At 42.4% G+C, this 18567-nt stretch overlaps 1 long non-coding RNA gene across 1 annotated transcript; it reads left to right on the top strand.

Moving 5' to 3' along the window:
* The first annotated feature begins 4846 nt into the window (after window positions 1-4846).
* On the top strand, window positions 4847-15580 carry LOC109284996 (uncharacterized). The gene is made up of 4 exons (XR_009461790.1): window positions 4847-4955; window positions 6421-6605; window positions 14223-14372; window positions 14461-15580. It is a non-coding gene; the product is annotated as an uncharacterized LOC109284996 (long non-coding RNA).
* Window positions 15581-18567: the final 2987 nt, after the last annotated feature.

The following is an 18567-nucleotide window of genomic DNA, read 5'->3' as shown; positions in this document are numbered from 1 at the left end:
ATGGCCTCTTCTGCCAGGGCTCAGTGCCATCAGTCAAGAGTTAAAACTTTTTATTTATTTATTTATTTTTTAGTGTGGGGTGTTGGTGGCAAAACCTATGCATCTTAGTGTGCTCCTATAAAAGCAAGAGACTTGGAAGGGCACTGGGTTTGCTCTTGTGGTCTGGTGCTGTGGTGTGTTTTCTGTGTTTTGGACCAGCAGCTTAGGAGTTCAAGGCTGGTTGAGACCACTTGTATTTCTGCCAGGCCTGGTGCATGCTAATTTTATTTTTTTCCACCACAACACATTGAAGATGCCATGAGCCCCAGAACCAGTTGGAGTAGTGGCAAGGCTCCAGGGTGCAAAAGTGCATGCCATGCCAAGGCCTGGATTTCAGGCCGTGCTTCATTCAGAGCACTCGGCGTGTCTGTGAGGAAGGGAAAGTTGGTGGGGCCAAAAAGGCGTCTTTTCTTCTTTTTGAATTTGGGGGCAGCCAGGACAGTTTTGGCCCGAGCACAAAGAAGCCAACATCCCCAGAGGCTTTTGTTGTGTCTCTTGGGCTGCATGTGAGGCTGGGAGAGAAAAGAGAGATGTTTGTGGCTGTCTAGGGCCTCTTCTGCCAGAGCTCAGGGCCATCAGTCAAGGGTTACAACTGGATTTTTTGGGTTTTTTTTCATGTGGGGTGTTGGTGGCAAAACTTGTGCCTGTTCATGTGGTCATCTAATCACAAGTTACTTGGAAGGGTGTCAGCTTTGGTCTTGTGGGCTGGTGTTGTAGTATGTTTTTGGTGTTTTGGACCACCAGGTTGGGAGTTCAAGGCTGGGTGAGGCTTCTTGTACTTCTGCGAGGCCTACTGAGTACTAATTTAATTTTTTCCTTCATAACACATGGAAGCTGCCATGGCCCCCAGAACTAATTGGACTAGTGGGAAGGCTCCGGGGTGGAAAAGTGCAGGCCTTGGTGTGGCCCAGATTTCGGCCCGTGCTTGATTCGGGAATGAAGTCTGTGCTTCATTCGGAGCACTCGGGCCCCATCAAGGGTCTAATTTTTTGTTTATTTTTTTTCTTTATGTGATGGGTGGTATTGGGCATTCGTATGTATATGAGTGTGGTCCTGGGAGAAGCAGGGATGTGGGAAAGGCTTTAGCTTTTTCCTGGCTCTTTGGTTAAAGGTTTCTGGATAGAAGCTTGCTGCAGAATATTGTGATCTTAAGACTTGGGGTCCCTTCCCCTTACCCCTGGGCTCAGCCTTTTTTTTTTTACCAGGACACATGGGAGCTGCCATGGGCCTCAGAACCAAATGGACTAGTGGCAAGGCTCCAGGGCGGAAAGGTGTGGGGCTCAGGTTGGCATGCCGAACTCTTTTTGGGGTTCAGCATTTCACGCCGAGGCCCACATTTCAGCTCGTGCTTCAGTTGTAAGGGGAAGATGGTGGGGCCAAAATGGCTTTTTGTGTTCTTTTTGATATTTGGGGCAGCTGAGACCATTGAGGCCTGAGCATGAAGAAGGCAGCAACCCTGGAGACTTTTGGTCTATCTCTGGGTCTGTGCATGATGTTGACAAGGAAAAGGGGGATGTTTGTGGCTGCCTATGGCCTCTTCTTGCAGGGCACAGTGCTGTCTATTAAGGGTCTGATTTTTTTTTTAATTATTATTATTTGTTTATTTAGTGTAGGGTGGTGGTGGGCATTCGTATGCATATGAGAGTGATCTTGGAAGGGATGTGAGAAACAATTGGGATATTCCTAGCTTTTTTGCTTAGGGTTTTGTGGGCCAAAGGTTAGACCAGAAGGCTGACAGTTCAGAGTTGGTGATGCCTTCCCATTACCCCAGGGCTGCAGACTTTCTTTTTTTTTCACCAGGACACATGGGAGTTGCCATGAGCCACAGAACCAAGCAGACTAGTGGCAAGGCTCCAGGGGAGAAGGAAACCCTTTCTGGAGTAAGGCATCCCACGTCAAGGCTCACATTTTCATAGATTCATAGATGCTAGGGTTGGAAAGGACCTCAATAGATCATTGAGTCCGACCCCCTGCCAGTGGCAGGAAAAAGTGCTGGGGTCATGTGACCCCAGCCAGGTGCTTGTCCAGTCTTCTCTTGGAGACCCCCCAAGTTAGGGGAGAGCATCTCCTCTGTTGGAAGCCTGTTCCAAATTCTGGCAACCCTAACCATAAATAAGTTTTTTCTGATGTCTAACCTAAATCTACTCTCCATTAGCTTGTGGCTGTTGCTTCTGATTATTCCAAGGGGTGCTCTGGTAAACACAGCATTTCCTATTCCCTGCTGCACACCCCCCAGTGAATTTGTATGCTGCCACAAGATCCCCTTCAACCTTCTCTTGCGGAGGCTGAAAAGGTCTAGGTCCCTCAGCCTTTCCTCATAAGGCCTTCCTTGAAGACCTCGAACCATATAAGTGGCCCTACTCTGGACCCTCTCAAGGTTGTCCACATCTTTTTTCTTAATTGTGGTGCCCAAAATTGGATGCAGTACTCTAGCTGCAGCCTGACCAGGGCCGCATAGAGGGGGAGCATCACCTCCATGGACCTGTTCGTGATGCACCTACTAATGCATGACAAAGTGTGGTTAGCTCTGCTAATTACTTTGTCACATTGATGACTCAATTTGGGGCAACTGAGACTGTTGAGGCTCAAGCATGAAGAAGCCAGCAGACCTGGAGGCTTTTCTTGTATCTCTGGGGCTGTGCATGATGTTGGCAGGGAAAAGGGGGATGTTTGTGGCTGCCCATGGTCTCTCCTTGCAGGACACTCATCTGTCCATCACAGGTGTGATTTTTTAATTTTTTTTTTAAGTGTTGGGTCGTGATGGGCATTCATATGTATATAAGTGTGGTCCTGGGTGAGGCAGGGATGTGGGATAGTCTCTGGGTTTGTCCTGGCTGTTTGAGCCAAAGGCTGGGTCTGCCCCAGAATGCTCTCTGGACCTGGGTGTGCAGATGGTATTTATTTTTTCACCATGACAGATGGTGAAAAAATGGAAGCTGCCAAGGGCCTCAGAACCAAGTCTAGTAGCAAGTTTGTGGGGCACGGATAAGTGCAGGCCTTGGCATGGCGAAGCCCAGATTTCACTCCGTGCTTCAGTCAGAGCACTTGGAGTACTCACATACATGTACTCACTTACATATGATTGATCACCAGTGCCCCACACTAAAAAAATAAGTAAATAAAAAACCAAACCCCATCCAGTGGTGCATAGAAATTTTTCTGGGGCAGAAAGGTGCAGGCCTTAGCGTGGCGTGCCAAAAACCTCCATATGCCGAGACAGTGACCTTTATTCACTGCTTGATTTTAATGGGAGAGCTCTTAATAGACCTAGTTATACTTTAACTTTTGTTTGATAAACAGCATCCCTGAGAACTAGAGTACCTGTCACACATCTGTTCCAACATCAAGTCAGCCAAACCACGTAACATAATGATTAGCTTAGATTCTGCAGAGACCTTTAAAAAAATCTGATCTGATATTCTTGTTACCTTCAGACCCTGAAAAGTTCTTTGCTAGCATCTATGGTTTTTCACTTACCTGACAACTGTTCCTCAGAAGAATGATAATAGTAGCAGCAAACAATTTGTTTTGCAATCGTCCTCAGGCCTCTGGCAGTAGGGTGAACTGGACAATCCCATGAGGAGCAGGTCTTCTCTACTATTGAGTTGGGTGATTAGATCTCGATTATTCTCCCTTAGTTACCGTTGTCCAGACTCTTTTCACTGGCTTCAAGTAGTAGGTGTGGCTGGATGGGGATCCTGATTCCCGAGGCTCGGTAAAGAACATTAAGGAAGTGGAAACTACAGGCTCTCTCTCAGCCCTAGCTCTCCAAGCTCCAAATCAGAACTGGGTATGAAATCAGCATCTAGCAGGTGGGGACTAATATTCTGCTGTGGCTGGAAGAGTACTGCTACTAGGCAGATAACAGCTCCACCACTCTTTGTCAAGAAGAATAGCTAGTTGAAGGACATGAAAAAAAGAGTGGTTCATTTCTTCTGAACTCCTCAACAGCACAAAGGAAAGGGTGGCATGATAAAAGAGCTGCTTTTGAAATGGAATCAAAAGAGGAAATAGCAACATGCATCTATAGCATGGGAGCTGCCTGAAGGAGCTGCAATCAGATCTGTCCCAGGTGTATGCCTAAAATAGATGTTTTTTCTTCTTTGTGATGGTAGAGCTTACGATGCCTCTCTGTATCCTTTTATAATCTCCCAAAGAACTATAAGTACCCCGACTTTCCTTCCTGCCATGCCTTGGATGTTATTATAATATGTTCTAATTAATGATGTCACTCGTCGGGAGGGTTATTATATATATTTGGGGGGTATTTTTGTTTGTTTGGGGGTTTTTTTGGTGTCTCTATTAGGAGTCCCGGTATTATAGAGGAAAACTTTGCACGCCTTCTCGACTATCCACACACACTCGCCGATATGTATATATATTCACAGTCGGATGCAGAATAACACTTGTCTTTATTTTTATCCTTTATAACGCTATACAAACTTTCTTTACCTTTAAACAGAAGTGGTCCATTTATCCTTTTTTTTTCTTTTTTTTTTAACCTTATCAGTTATATCAACTTTGTAATTCTATCTATATACTATTCTTACATAACTATTATCAGTTCAGTTGGGCTGATCTTGGTATTAGGAAACGAAGTCTCTTTAACTCTAGTTTGTCTGTTTATTTCTTTTTGGGGCAGAATTTTCTCTTCAAACCCCATTGTATTCTCTCTCTTTATTTCTGTTACTATTAGTGTGTACCTTTTAGCCTGCGCGTGCCTGAAGCCTTGAATCCTTGTGGCCAACACTCAGATGCCTTCTCCAAGTTTGTGGGAGTGGGTCAATTCATTCTTTCTCTTTTTTTTGGTTTTCTTTTCAGCGCAACTGCCAGCCGTGTCTCGTGGTATGCCTCTTCGGGGATCCGCCCCTCTTCCTCTGAGCTCCACTCTCTCCGGCGTCGAGAGAAATCCTGAGGTAAGCCTCCCATCTTCTGCGGATCTTCTTTTTCCCTCTCTTTCCCCTTCAGCCCCTCTCTCTGATTTGTTTTGTTTTTTTCCCAGAGCTTCTATCCTTATATGGTAATAGCTCTGGAAGTGGCGTTCCTCGGCTCTTTTCGCCAGGTTGCTGTTTACTCTTTCACATTCTTGTAACTCAGGTTAACCAGCTGGAGGTTAGCTAACATCTTTAGAAATAAAAGTCTGCAAACATCTATGATTCACTCTACTGTATCCTGGATCAAACATTTGTGGAATAGATACATTATCATCTCCAAAGGTATTAGCTAACCATTGTAATTGATAATCAATTAACTGCAGTTGCAACAGAGAAAAATCGGTAGTTTAGACACACTCAGAGAGAACTGACTATTTGAACAAGTGGAGCCTGCCTCAGTACTTTTTGCAGGGTGTGCCAAAACAAATTTGCATTCCCATCCTACATGTAATATTCCTTTCCACCATGATGCCACTGTTATGCAAAAAGCCAACCTAAGCTAGTAATGACTCTTGCTGTTACACCCAAAATTAATACATTTTGGAATTTGGTGGAGGGAGGTGCATCTTTAGATCTCCAACCTCCTGCTGTAGAAAAAGTCCAATTTTTTTTTTCTTTCAACTCCAATGTAAACAATTTTTACAATGTTTTTTTATTTTTCTTGAAAGCCCCATCACCTAGAATCCAATGTGAAAATCTCAGCTTTCATTTAAACAAAGTGTCTAAGCCTGTGGAAAAAAAATTATGCTACAAGCTAAAAAAACTGTGAAAAAAAGAACTCAACATGTATTATTTTAAATTTCACTATTTAAAATTATTTTAAACTCACAATTTTTAAGCCAATCTCATGATTTTGGGAGCTGGCTTTTGAATGCTTTGGGGGCCTGAAATTTTAATGCTTGGAGTAGGCATTACTACTGTCTTTCATATCACTTTCTAAAGTGCTTAGTAGAATTGAGGATTAGAATTGCTCTAATCCTCTTTCTTTTCAGGGAAAGGAGCAAGACATGTAATATTTTAAATCAAAATCTGAGAACTTCCTGCAACTTAGCATTATGAAAAAAAGGAATCCCACAATCTCTTCCTGCCAATCAGCTGTGCGCAGCCAGAGGATCAACCATACCTCTACAGGACATCTAGTACTTCCCCTGTACGTAGAGGTCTCTATGCTGGCACTAAACAAGCTGCTATTGAGGTGGCCATTGGGACAAGCTGGGCAGAATCTTCAAGGCCCAAGTTTACAGAAAACTATAAACCAAGGCCAAAGCTAAAGTGGCCAACTAGGCACCTAAGTACTATTTAGACAGACTGTGAATGCCTAAGTTCCAAAAAGCAACCTGGAAACTGCTGTGCTCCAAAACCATCCTGTTTTTATTTACATATGAAGTTTTATACAAGCTTTGGTTCCATCTGCTACTTAGCTCTGCTGTATCTGCTTCTCCCCCAGAGACCTGGGGAAGGGTATTGTGATACCTGAAAGCTATTGCAACCATGCAGTTGATCCAATGAAAGATATCACCCCCAAGAATTCGTGTCTTTCCAGCAACCAACCATGAAACTTATGAAGTGCCTATGCTTTGGCTTTCACACACCTTCAGAACAGACCGAACACTAAGGCATACTCCTCCTAAGGTATCTCCTCTGCTTTATTTGTGGGCTCAGACTAGTGGACATGTGGAGTGGGTGGGTGGAATTTATCTCAACAGAACTCCGGAGATTACTCCTGGGATTGCAAACCCTAAGTTCCAAGAGAAGTATGATCCATTAGGTGTTCTCAGAGCACCTATAATTAACACTGGTAATATTGCTTCAGTACAAATTACAGTGGCCCTATCATTCTAAGTTATGGCAGAGCAGGGTGGTGCCTACCTTTTGCATACCTGTACAGTGCTTAGAACATTTACCCGGGAATCTGGGTTCTCCTCACCTAGTATATATACTTTAACTGTATGCAAAAGGTGTTCCATTTAGTTAGGCACCTAACCTCAGAAAAGAGGCTAGACATTCTAGTGACCGGATGAGGCTAAGATACCAGCAAGGAACACCCAGGCTGGAAGTGGTGGCAGTCAACACTCTTGAACCCCTCTAAATCAGTTCCTGGGGCTGGTACCCCACCAGTTACACTACTAGCGCTTTTTATAAATAGTTAGAACGTTACCTATTGGCTGTCCCTAGGCATCTTCAGGCTCTCTGAATTGCATTTTGGAGAATGCCTACCTCTCCTCATTCCCTGGACTGGCAGTTTAGATGTCAACCCTCTTTCTTTAAATCATTCTCCTGAGGCCAGGTACTTAAATTGTAGATGTCATGAAACTAAAATGGAGACATCTAAGGGATCAGTTTGGATTTTGTCCCCAAACCCTATAAAAGAAAGGTAAGGGACAGCAGCCACTATTCTAGCTAATAGTTGAACTCCACAGGAGCAACTATGGAAGCTGGTTACCTGCAGAGATCCCAGGGGTGAATTCAATCTGACCCACCCTACTTTAACTGTTGGTACAAAGCCCAAATTCTGATTGGGATGGAGTGTATTTCAGCCTTTCCCCACACACTGGACTAACTTCTTCTGATGTGTTAAATAAAATAGTTCAATTGCAGAAGTTTAAAGTTGAAGGAGCTTGGGGTGCAGTACACTTAATTAATATCCAGCACATATTAATATGATAAAGTAAATGTATGCGTTACAATATTCTTTCATTTTTTTAAAGTCAGGTTCCTTTGAGTGGTCTTTAAAGTTAAGGCAAGAGTGAGTCGTCTCTCAGAAAAGACACTGTAAGATAGAGACATTCCTTTATTGGACTACCATATGGGAAAGTTTAAATATAAAGACAATCAGCTGTGCTTGAATTATTCTTGATATAGACTTATGTAGGCAAGTAAGCAAATGGCCATCCATTTCATTATGTAAAGACATAATAACAAAACTCTACAGCTTTTTGGCAAGCAGACCTGAAACCAAAGAAAATCAAGTCAAAAACCAGAAATGTATACTTGTGAAAATATTCAGTCAAAACCACAGAGTAGTCTCTTATTACATCCATTTGGAAAACTGCTGGAAATGGTAATCCCTGGATGGATTGCATAAGAATCATTACTAAAAATCTGATGGGAAAATAAAAGCTCAGATGTGGGTCATTATATATTGGATGTTTGCTGTAGGCAAATATCCAACATAGGGTCTTCAAATTAATCTTTCTTCATTCTTCAGACTTAAGGACTTCACTTTAAAGAGTAACTGAAGGCGTAAATTGTTCCCCCTTCCTCCCTCCCCGTTCCCCCCACCCCCCCACCCCCAAGTCTTTTATGTAAAGCAAATGGGAACTTGCAGCCTGGAGTAAGGAAGAAAGGTAAGAATTTCAGCTCCAAAGCATGATCCTCAGTGAATACCTCCTCCAGCCCCAGGAAGTATGGGATCTGCAGAAACTGAGGGAAAGAGTCAGGAAGAGGAATGAGTGGTTCAGTCAGAGCCATGCTACTATATATGAAGCTGCACGTACCCAAGAGTAGTATAGAGCTATATACAGCCAAATCCAGATCAATTGGACTTAAGTGGAATTTAGGTGCCCAAATCACAGAGCAACCCCAAGTCACACTGTTCAGTGGCTGTAAAACACCTTAACCATCCAAATCCATTAGGCATCTATGGTTGTCTGAAGAGATCCCTATACCCCTAGACTTGGATTGTATCATATGAAGAGCATGCATATAGCTTGTTAGAAAACAAAGCTGAAGGAAGAGAAAATGATGCTAAGCTTTAGCCCAAAATCCTAGTAGTAAGAGCACTTGCCTAGAAAGTGAGATACCTAACTTCTTGGCCCTTCTTATCTTGAGAGGATTGAAACTCACAGATCCCACTTTCCAGCAAAGTGCACCATCTCAGAGGATGTGTACAGAAGTGCTCCATGCACGTTTTACAACTCTGTCATTTAGAGCACTTTTTATAGCACTATAAAGTTACAGAGCTCTTAAACATGATAGAAGTGCAGAGATGTAACAAGGCAGCTCCTGTCCTGGGCAATGTGAGTTGCTGCACTGCCAGCATAGCCAGCTGCCAGTTGCAGCAACAGTCATTTTTATGCCCCCTCAAAAGCAGCCCCAGGGTGGCTGCCCCAGTCACGCTAATGTATTGAGTGTCGGTTGCACTAATTCATGGAGAGTCCTGACACTTCTTTCAACTTTTAAAATTTGTGAATTTTAATCTCACTTGTCTTTTTATTTTGTCTTCCCTCCCACAGGTTTCCATTTTACTCTATCTTGAGTCTGATATATAGCTTGGCATGAAGAATGGGGTGCCTTAATCACAGGAGCAGCTTGACTGACTTCCTATTATGACACTGCTAATGTGATTACTGGGAGTAAAATGTGGCTCTTGGAGTGTTAAAGTTTTTTGGTAAAGTGCTAATTCCGTGGTAAAGTAGAAACAGATCTGTTGATTTAAGCATGCTGAAATAATCATCAAACAATATGAAACTTCTTTTTGTAATATTTAAGAAAAAATGAGTTTATTTTATCTTATTATTATACTTCTATAGGTATTGTTACATATAAACCAAAGAAAATATGCTAACCACCCCATTATTAATGATCAGGGAATTTTACTGAAATCTCCCCATGTGATTTTGCCAGCTGCTGTATGTACCTAAATATGGTAGTGATTTTATGTGACTGAGTAAAGTACAGCGGGATTACTCTCTATTAGCAAAGAAATCTACCTAATCCTATAGTCACATCCCATGGGCCACATCCTGATTACTTTACAGATACAATACTCCCATTAAACTCAATACCAGTTTTATATCACCCCAGTAATGCAAGTAGGGTTTCACTGCATGCAGATAGGGGTCATGCAGGTCCCAGAGACACGGGAAAAATATATCTGTAACTGTTGTTTTTCTTTAATCTAATGTCCTTTTACAGGGCTCAAATTCCACTAAAGTCACTTGAAGAACTCCCAATGCTTTAATACAGGCAGGACTGGGCTTGTAGATATAGTAGCTGTAGGCCACCAGAGCTGGCTGAAGAGGTTATACTGACTCATGGAAGGAATACAGCAGTGGAAAGGCCTGCTCTTTGAAATCTGATGAATGGGTCTGTCCTTATAGATATTAATCTGAAGCTCTTCTGTTACATTTTCAGGATATTGATTTCTTTAGCCTGTCCAGCAAAGATTCACACATGTGTACCTTGACACAGGGCCTGATAGTGTACGCTTAAAGATAGACCTACCTCCTACAGCAGGCAAAGAGACTTTGAGCCTTGCTTCTCCAAACACTTTTAAGCATATGTTTTAACTTTATACTTGTCTGGCCAAAAAATATCACAGCTCCACCTGGGTCTAGCATGGCTAAGGCACATGTTTCAGTAGCCAGCAGCATGCATGCAGGTAATGTGGTTAGCAACATGTGCAGCTCCCTTTGATTCCCCAGCCCAAATGAGCAGGCTTCCATTTACAGCTGGCAGAAGTAGACATAGCAGTTAGTACAAGTCTAGCACCAGGCTCAAACTCCTGCATGTAGAGCTGTAGTGAGATATCAACCCCTCCACCACACACCCTTGAACTATGAGCAGTCCCACTGAAGTCAACAGGGCTACTCCATGCCTACCTACATGTACAGCTTTATTGGAGTAGAATCATAATGTGCCTGTCAGTGCAATCACAGCATCTTCAGTGCATCCCTCTCAACCTACTGGAGTCCAGGAAGTAGCATGTGGGTCTCCAATGAAACAAAGATCTTAAAACCTCATAAGGGGCTTATGAAAAAAACTATAAGCAGCACTCATAAAACAATGGATTGCTCATTCCATTACCATTAATAAAACTGTCGTCTCATTTTTCTGTTTTGCCATTTCAAATAAAATACATCAATATGTTACCAGCAATGCCCTGGTACAGAGGTAACACTGAAGTTAAAAAATAGGTCTGTCTCCAAATAAAGAAAATGTGAGAGAAAGTTTTGGAGGATATATTAAATGTGACTTTAGGAGCCACATTGTGAAAAGACCCCAGGTGAATCTAAAGGAAGGACAGAAGGATGGTGCAAGGAATGCTTCCTTTTCTTAAACTCTCATGCAGAACCCAATCACACACTTGCCCTCTTTGGCAAAATGTTTGTTCCATACTAGCAGCCTCTGAAACACAAAGCAGCCTTTGTCATCACAAAGGGGTCAAAGGGAGATAGAGATCTTGACCAGTAATTTATTTCAGTACCATGGGCACTAGCAGGGGAATATAGCGTGTAATTTAGCCTGGGCTCCCCGGGCTGACTGACCACTAAATAGAGTTCATGTTGACCCTTGTGCGGACTATAGCAGTAAAATTCTGTTCTTCTTGAAAAGGGGGTTGTACCTCAGATGTTGTTGCTTCTTATTTAGATCAGTGGAAACAAGAAGAGAATCAGTCCCTTCACTGGCATTAGCAGAGATAAATTGGCATGTGTAAGTGTTGATGGAGCCTCATCAGATGACCAAGGAATACTTAAGGATAGTTTATATTTTTTAGTGCATTCCTGAAAGACAAGTGTAATCCTTGGATGAATTATTAGACATATGAGACCCCCAAAACACACTAATCCCCTAAAAATGTATGTCCAGGAATGTTCCATTATTATTTTAGAAATTATCTTTTAAAAAATTATATTGAGCAATTACTAGGTATTATTGGCAAGGGATGACATCACCAGGGATCCTGGTTTTCTCTGATTTTAAAAAAAATCTCCAATTTTCAGTTAAAAAAAGTAACCCCAAATCCAGATTTGTTGTGATTAAAATGAAATATCTATCTATCTATCTATCTATCTATCTATCTATCTATCTAGTTTCATTTAAATCATGGAAAAATGTGGATTTGGGTTACTTTTTTTAAAACTGGAAATTAGGGATTTTCTTAAATCAGAGAAAACCAGGATCCCTGGACATCACTGACATCAATCCACATGTTCAGTTTGTGTTCAGGATTTATTTCTTAATGATTAATAAGAAACAGGACATTTCTTAATTAAGTATCCCCATAGTTGGTGGGGAGGGGGCGTAAGGAAGGTGGAATTGTGTAACTACTACAGAGACTCCCTGCAAACACCTCCTTTTTTAGGTGTAGTGTATCCTTCACTGTTTTCCTTGCTGAAATGAGACAGCTAGTGAAACTTAGAATTATGCCCTGACATTGATGCAACAGGGAGCATGTACATCTGTTGTAAAAAGCCCAACCCCTATATTTTCATAAATAAAGCTAAATTGAATAAGGCAGATGGAGAGGGCACAGGGATCTGTACTCACTGACCTGAGAGGCCCCTTCCAATACTACATCATTATGTTTTAACAGTGATCTGTTAAAACAATCATCCTTTGACTCTGCTATAAAGTTATTCACATTTTGCTCAGTCCTTGGAAAGATAAAATTTCTCAGATCATTTTGAACCCAGCAGCATCTTTTTAAGTACAAGACTATTAGAATCATAATGCCTGGGTCATGTGTATTGTTTGTGAGGTGGTTTCTATCCAGGAAGTTTGGGCTGGGTATTCTTTGTGTCAGTTCCCTACGGTAGCTCTCCTGGATGCATTGCAATAACCTCTGCATATTATTGATTCTTATGTTTTGCATGCTGCCACAACATGGCTTTTCTTACTCAAATAAAGGAAGCCATAGAATGTGCAAGCAGTGTAAATCTGTCACTTGGGGAATTTACACTGAGCCTATGTGCTTTGTGTGTAGAGGAAAACTGAAAGGTCGGAGTAGAGATTTTTATCATCACCTCATTCAACTTTCCTAATTTCTACACACTAGAGGTTAAAAACGTTTAGAAGTTCGTCAGTGTGGAAGGTCAGAAAGAGACATTAAATAACAACCTAGACAGTGGTGGAGCGCAGAATTATAGATAACCCCAGTAGGTATATATTCAACTGTGGATAAGTTTCTGATAAATGCTTTTTTCTGATGGACTAGTAATGCATGCAATGAGAATTAAAACATTCTGTTGCTCTTGTAAAGACATTGGTGAACACTTCCAAAGAGGTCTGCGGTGCACATGTATTTTTCATATGATATCACTGTGTGCACATTGTTTGAAATCATTCTAAATGTGAATGACTGAAAACTGACATCAACTCCCCTGTTTCACAGGATATTGTGTCACCTTTCCCACCGGCACTGAAACAACATTAGAGGTATAGATTCCAAAGCTCAGACAGATCTGATCAGATGAATGATTGCTCCAAATCTCTGAAATGTAATGGTCTATTGTATATTTCACTCTGACCTCTGTTAATGCAAGGCGTATAAGTGGGGGATACAGGAAAGAGGAAAGGGTGGAGAAGTTAACCTGTGTTCTCACTTTTTTTGTTTGTCCTCTGAATAAACTTCTGACTAATCTTGCAGTATGAACTAGCAAAAACAATCTCCTTGCTGGCTGAGCAAACAGTTACTATGGGTGACTGTGAGTTTTGACTTCCACTGAAAGGAAATTCATTGACTTGCTGGTCCCACAGCAAAACAGGAGGTCTGTGTTTGAAACCAACCTCTTTATTTTTTGGCAGAGTAGAGGTCACATGGTTTGAGGATGTTGTATTCCCAGGCAACGCCAACAATACAATTCTATACAAGTCAGGGTAATTATAGTGTTCTTAAATACTATAATGTAAAATGGAGTTAGCATGGGTCAGTACTATTGACCACCATTTTTAATTGTGTTGTAACCAAGCTTCCCAATTCAGCTGTACCTGTAATAAAGGTGAACAAGGAACAACAGTGTAGATAGGGCTTTGTCTCACTAAAGCAAGGTCATCACTCACCTCTAAGTATTACGTAGGCAAGGTCTAGGGTGAAACCACAGTGTGATGACAAGCATGAATAAAATCCATTTCACTGGGTTCCTGTACAGGCCGTCCTCAGATTTATGACACAATTGGTTCCTGAAAACCGCGTCTATGTCGAAACATTGTAACTTGGAACCAATTTTCTAATAAGAAACAATGTTATAAATGGGGGATTGGTTCCTGAACCAAGGCCCAATACCTTATTTTCACCAAAAATGCCCCAGAATTTTGTACTCAATCAATTATAGATGAGTAATATAGCTCCATTAATGTATTTATATTGTAAATAGCAATCATATTGATTTGGAAGGACTTCTTTGAGGTGACTTTGCTGGACTTTTTGAAAGGCTCTTGGTTGGACTTTTTGAAGGGTTCTTGGCTGGAGTCTTCTCAGGAGTCTTTGCTGCAGGTTTTTCTGGAGTCTTCTCTGCTTTCTTAAAGACAGTGTCTAAGGAAGTTTGGACAGATGTTCTCCAGGGAGATGAGCAATGCAGCTAACTTGTTCGCTGGCATGGTGTCACATCGGATCCAGAATTGTAAAGTCAAAACTGACATCATAAAGTTGAAACCGGGTGTCAATTTATAAACATTGTAAGTGTGAAATGTTGTAACTTGAAACATTGTAAGTCAAGGACTGCCTGTACGGTGAAATCCTCTGACTTTATCTTTTTTGAAGTAGGTCTGAAGAAGAGACGATACCCTGACACCTGAGAATTTTCCACCTGAGCTTAATATGGCATGATACTGAAGATCAATAGGAGTTGGACATGCTCAAAACAGCTTAGTACCATCCAGGAATGAAGTGTAAAAGGAGCAGTCAATTCAAATATCAATGTACTGAAAAAAATTACACATCCCATGTCATGTCTAGATCAGCTTCTCTAGGGTTTTTGTTTGGTTGGGTTTTTTTGCAAAGAAAAAGACTGTTGGAAGTTAGTATTTCTAGTCTTCTCCTATGCATAAATTGGTATTTCTAAAAGACTTAAAGAAATAGTGTGTAACTGACCTTGTAATTTTAAAATTCAAAGTTAAATTCCCTTAAGTCAATAAAACTGAATAGTGCTCATCATCATTTTAATGGCAAGCCCAGCCTCTAATGCTAATTGTGATATATTTGTAGAACTATGCGTGTATAATGAAAGCTTCATGTTTTATAATATATATTTTAAAAGTTAAGGTACAACCTCTGAAACGATAGGAAATTGATTGAACAGGACACTTTTCTCTTTGTCTCTCACAGAGGTGGGCAAGCATAATGTTCAAGTTTCTCTCAGTCTCACCCACAAACCTTAACACTGACCTGAAGTAGCAATCTCAAAGGATTAGTCAATGTCCTGCTGTATTTCAGACCAGCCATTACACAGCTACATAAACAACATAAACAACATTCCACTAGGGGGAATGCCATACTGGATCTGGTATTGGCAACAGGGGATGACATGATAGGGGACCTCCAGATCGGTAGCCATTTGGGAGACAGTGATCACCTAATAATAGAATTCAACATAAGACGTCGAGTGGGTAAGGTAACTAGTAGGGTGAAAGTGGTAGACTTTAGGAAAGCTGATCTCAATGCACTCAGGCGATTAGTCAAGGACGCACTGCAGAGTAGGAGTTTTGAAGGGATGGGAGCCCAAGAAGGGTGGCTGTGCCTTAAGGAAACGATCCTTCGGGCACAAAGCGAGACGATCCCCGAGCGAGGCAAAAAAGGGAAAGGGGCCAGGAGGCTTCCATGGCTGACCAGAGAAATCCAGGGCAGCCTAAGGGCCAAAAGGGGAGCACATAAAAAGTGGAAAAAGGGTGAGATCACTAAAGATGAATATACCTCCTCTGCTCGTGCTTGTAGGGAGGCAGTTAGGCGGGCCAAAGCTACCATGGAGCTGAGGATGGCAACCCAAGTAAAAGACAACAAGAAATTGTTTTTTAGATATATTGGGAGTAAAAGGAAGGCCCAGGGAGGAATAGGACCCCTGCTAAATGGGCAGAAACAATTGGTGACAGACAGGGGGGACAAGGCTGAACTCCTCAACGAGTTCTTTGCCTCAGTGTTCCTAAGTGAGGGGCACAACAAGTCTCTCACTGGGGTTGTAGAGAGGCAGCAGCAAGGCGCCAGACTTCCATACGTAGATCCTAAGGTGGTTCAGAGTCACTTGGAAGAACTGGATGCCTTTAAGTTGGCAGGCCCGGATGAGCTCCATCCGAGGGTGCTGAAGGCACTGGCCAACATCATTGCAGAGCCACTGGCGGGAATATTCGAACACTCATGGCGCACGGGCCAAGTCCCAGAGGATTGGAAAAGGGCTAACATGGTCCCCATTTTCAAGAAGGGGAGGAAGGAGGACCCGGGCAACTATAGGCCAGTCAGTCTCACCTCCATCCTTGGTAAAGTCTTTGAAAAAATTATCAAGGCTCACATTTGTGAGAGCCCGGCAGGGCAAATTATGCTGAGGGGAAACCAGCATGGGTTTAGATCGTGCCTGACCAACCTAGTCTCTTTCTATGACCAGGTTACGAAACGTCTGGACACAGGAGGAGGGGTGGATGTCGTATACTTAGACTTCAGGAAGGCCTTCGATACGGTATCCCACCCCATACTGGTGAACAAGTTAAGAGGCTGTGATGTGGATGACTACACAGTCCGGTGGGTGGCAAATTGGCTAGAGGGTCACACCCAAAGAGTCGTGATGGATGGGTCGGTTTCGACCTGGAAGGGTGTGGGCAGTGGGGTCCCGCAGGGCTCAGTCCTTGGACCGATACTCTTTAATGTCTTCATCAGTGACTTAGATGAGGGAGTGAAATGTACTCTGTCCAAGTTTGCAGATGACACAAAGCTATGGGGAGAAGTGGACACGCCGGAGGGCAGGGAACAGCTGCAGGCAGACCTGGATAGGTTGGACAAGTGGGCAGAAAACAACAGGATGCAGTTCAACAAGGAGAAATGCAAAGTGCTGCACCTAGGGAGGAAAAATGTCCAGCACACCTACAGCCTAGGGAATGACCTGCTGGGTGGCACAGAGGTGGAAAGGGATCTTGGAGTCCTAGTGGACTCCAAGATGAACATGAGCCGGCAGTGTGACGAAGCCATCAGAAAAGCCAATGGCACTTTATTGTGCATCAGCAGATGCATGACGAATAGGTCCAGGGAGGTGATACTTCCCCTCTATCGGGCACTAGTCAGACCGCAGTTGGAGTACTGCATGCAATTCTGGGCGCCACACTTCAAGAAGGATGCGGATAACCTGGAGAGGGTCCAGAGAAGGGCAACTCGTATGGTCAAGGGCCTGCAGACCAAGCCCTTTGAGGAGAGACTAGAGAAACTGGACCTTTTCAGCCTCCGCAAGAGAAGGTTGAGAGGCGACCTTGTGGCTGCCTTTAAGTTTATCATGGGGGCAAAGAAGGGAATTGGTGAGTATTTATTCACCAAGGCGCCCCCGGGGGTCACAAGAAACAATGGCCACAAGCTAGCAGAGAGCAGATTTAGATTGGACATTAGGAAGAACTTCTTCACAGTTAGAGTGGCCAAGGTCTGGAACGGGCTCCCAAGGGAGGTGGTGCTCTCCCCTACCCTGGGGGTCTTCAAGAGGAGGTTAGATGAGTATCTAGCTGGGATCTTCTAGACCCAGCACTCTTTCCTGCTTATGCAGGGGGTCGGACTCGATGATCTATTGAGGTCCCTTCCGACCCTAACATCTATGAATCTATGAATCTATGAACAACAACTTATTTTCTCTGTGGTCCAGGACAGTATTTGAATCCTTGATCCCATTTCCACGTTTATGCAGTACACAAACAAGAGTAATTACATTTTGTAGAATATTCATGGATAATGTTAATATTTCACTTGTTCTTATAGATTTAGTTTTTTCTAAAGTTTTGATGGTGCCCTCCCAAGCCTATTTTGAGAGGAGGTCAGTAGTCATGCATGACAAAAAAAATCAGCAGAGAAGTCTATCATGGATATTCAACACAAGACCAGATGAGAAATACAGAAAAGGGTTTGACAGTTTTATGGGCTGTGAGTAAAATATGATATTTTGGTGAATTTTGAGGTGAACCTTATAGGAAGCATGCTCAGTGGAGTTTATGCTGGGTTGAAATGGCATTTCTTTTAAAATCCTGTCATTAATAAAGCACAAGAGTGACTGGCCTCTGGTTAAAGAAGAGACTTTGATCATCAGCAGGTCTGGATTTCACTTCTGCTTCCACCACAGCCTTCCTGGGTCTGATCTTGGATAAGTGTTTGAGTGATGTTGTAGCTGTGATGGTCCAGAAACATGAGGCAAGGATGTTTTAGGGTGATATCTTCTATTGGACTCACTGCATAACTAGGACAAAGTTAGACAAGCTTTCAAATGAAAGACATTCTTGCATTCAAAAGTTTATCTAACTCTACCCCAACTATGTAGTTGATCCAAGATATCACCCTGAGAAATTCTTCCCTGTTGCATGGTTTTGGATACATCATTTAACTCATACCTCCACTTCCGCTTTTGTAAGCTGAGGATAATAATACTTAGATAGCTGACAACAGTGTGACAAATCTTACTTAATATTTTATACAAAGCCATAAGACCACTGAATGGCATCACACCAGTACAAATTGTTATCATGGGCTGACGGCTCTTAAAGCACAGATTTGCCTATTCTCTGTTGAGTCAGACCCCTTATTGCAATTATTACAGTTTGGTATGTAAAACACAATAAATTACATTTTTCATCAAATCCCAATTCCTTAAATGTGTTATTTGGATTTACGATATTTTTGTAAGATGTTTTTCCTTTCTGT

The sequence above is a fragment of the Alligator mississippiensis genome, chromosome 1, assembly GCF_030867095.1.
Source record: "Alligator mississippiensis isolate rAllMis1 chromosome 1, rAllMis1, whole genome shotgun sequence".
In the NCBI taxonomy this organism is placed as follows: domain Eukaryota; kingdom Metazoa; phylum Chordata; order Crocodylia; family Alligatoridae; genus Alligator; species Alligator mississippiensis.
This window is presented reverse-complemented; position numbering and strand designations above follow the sequence as displayed.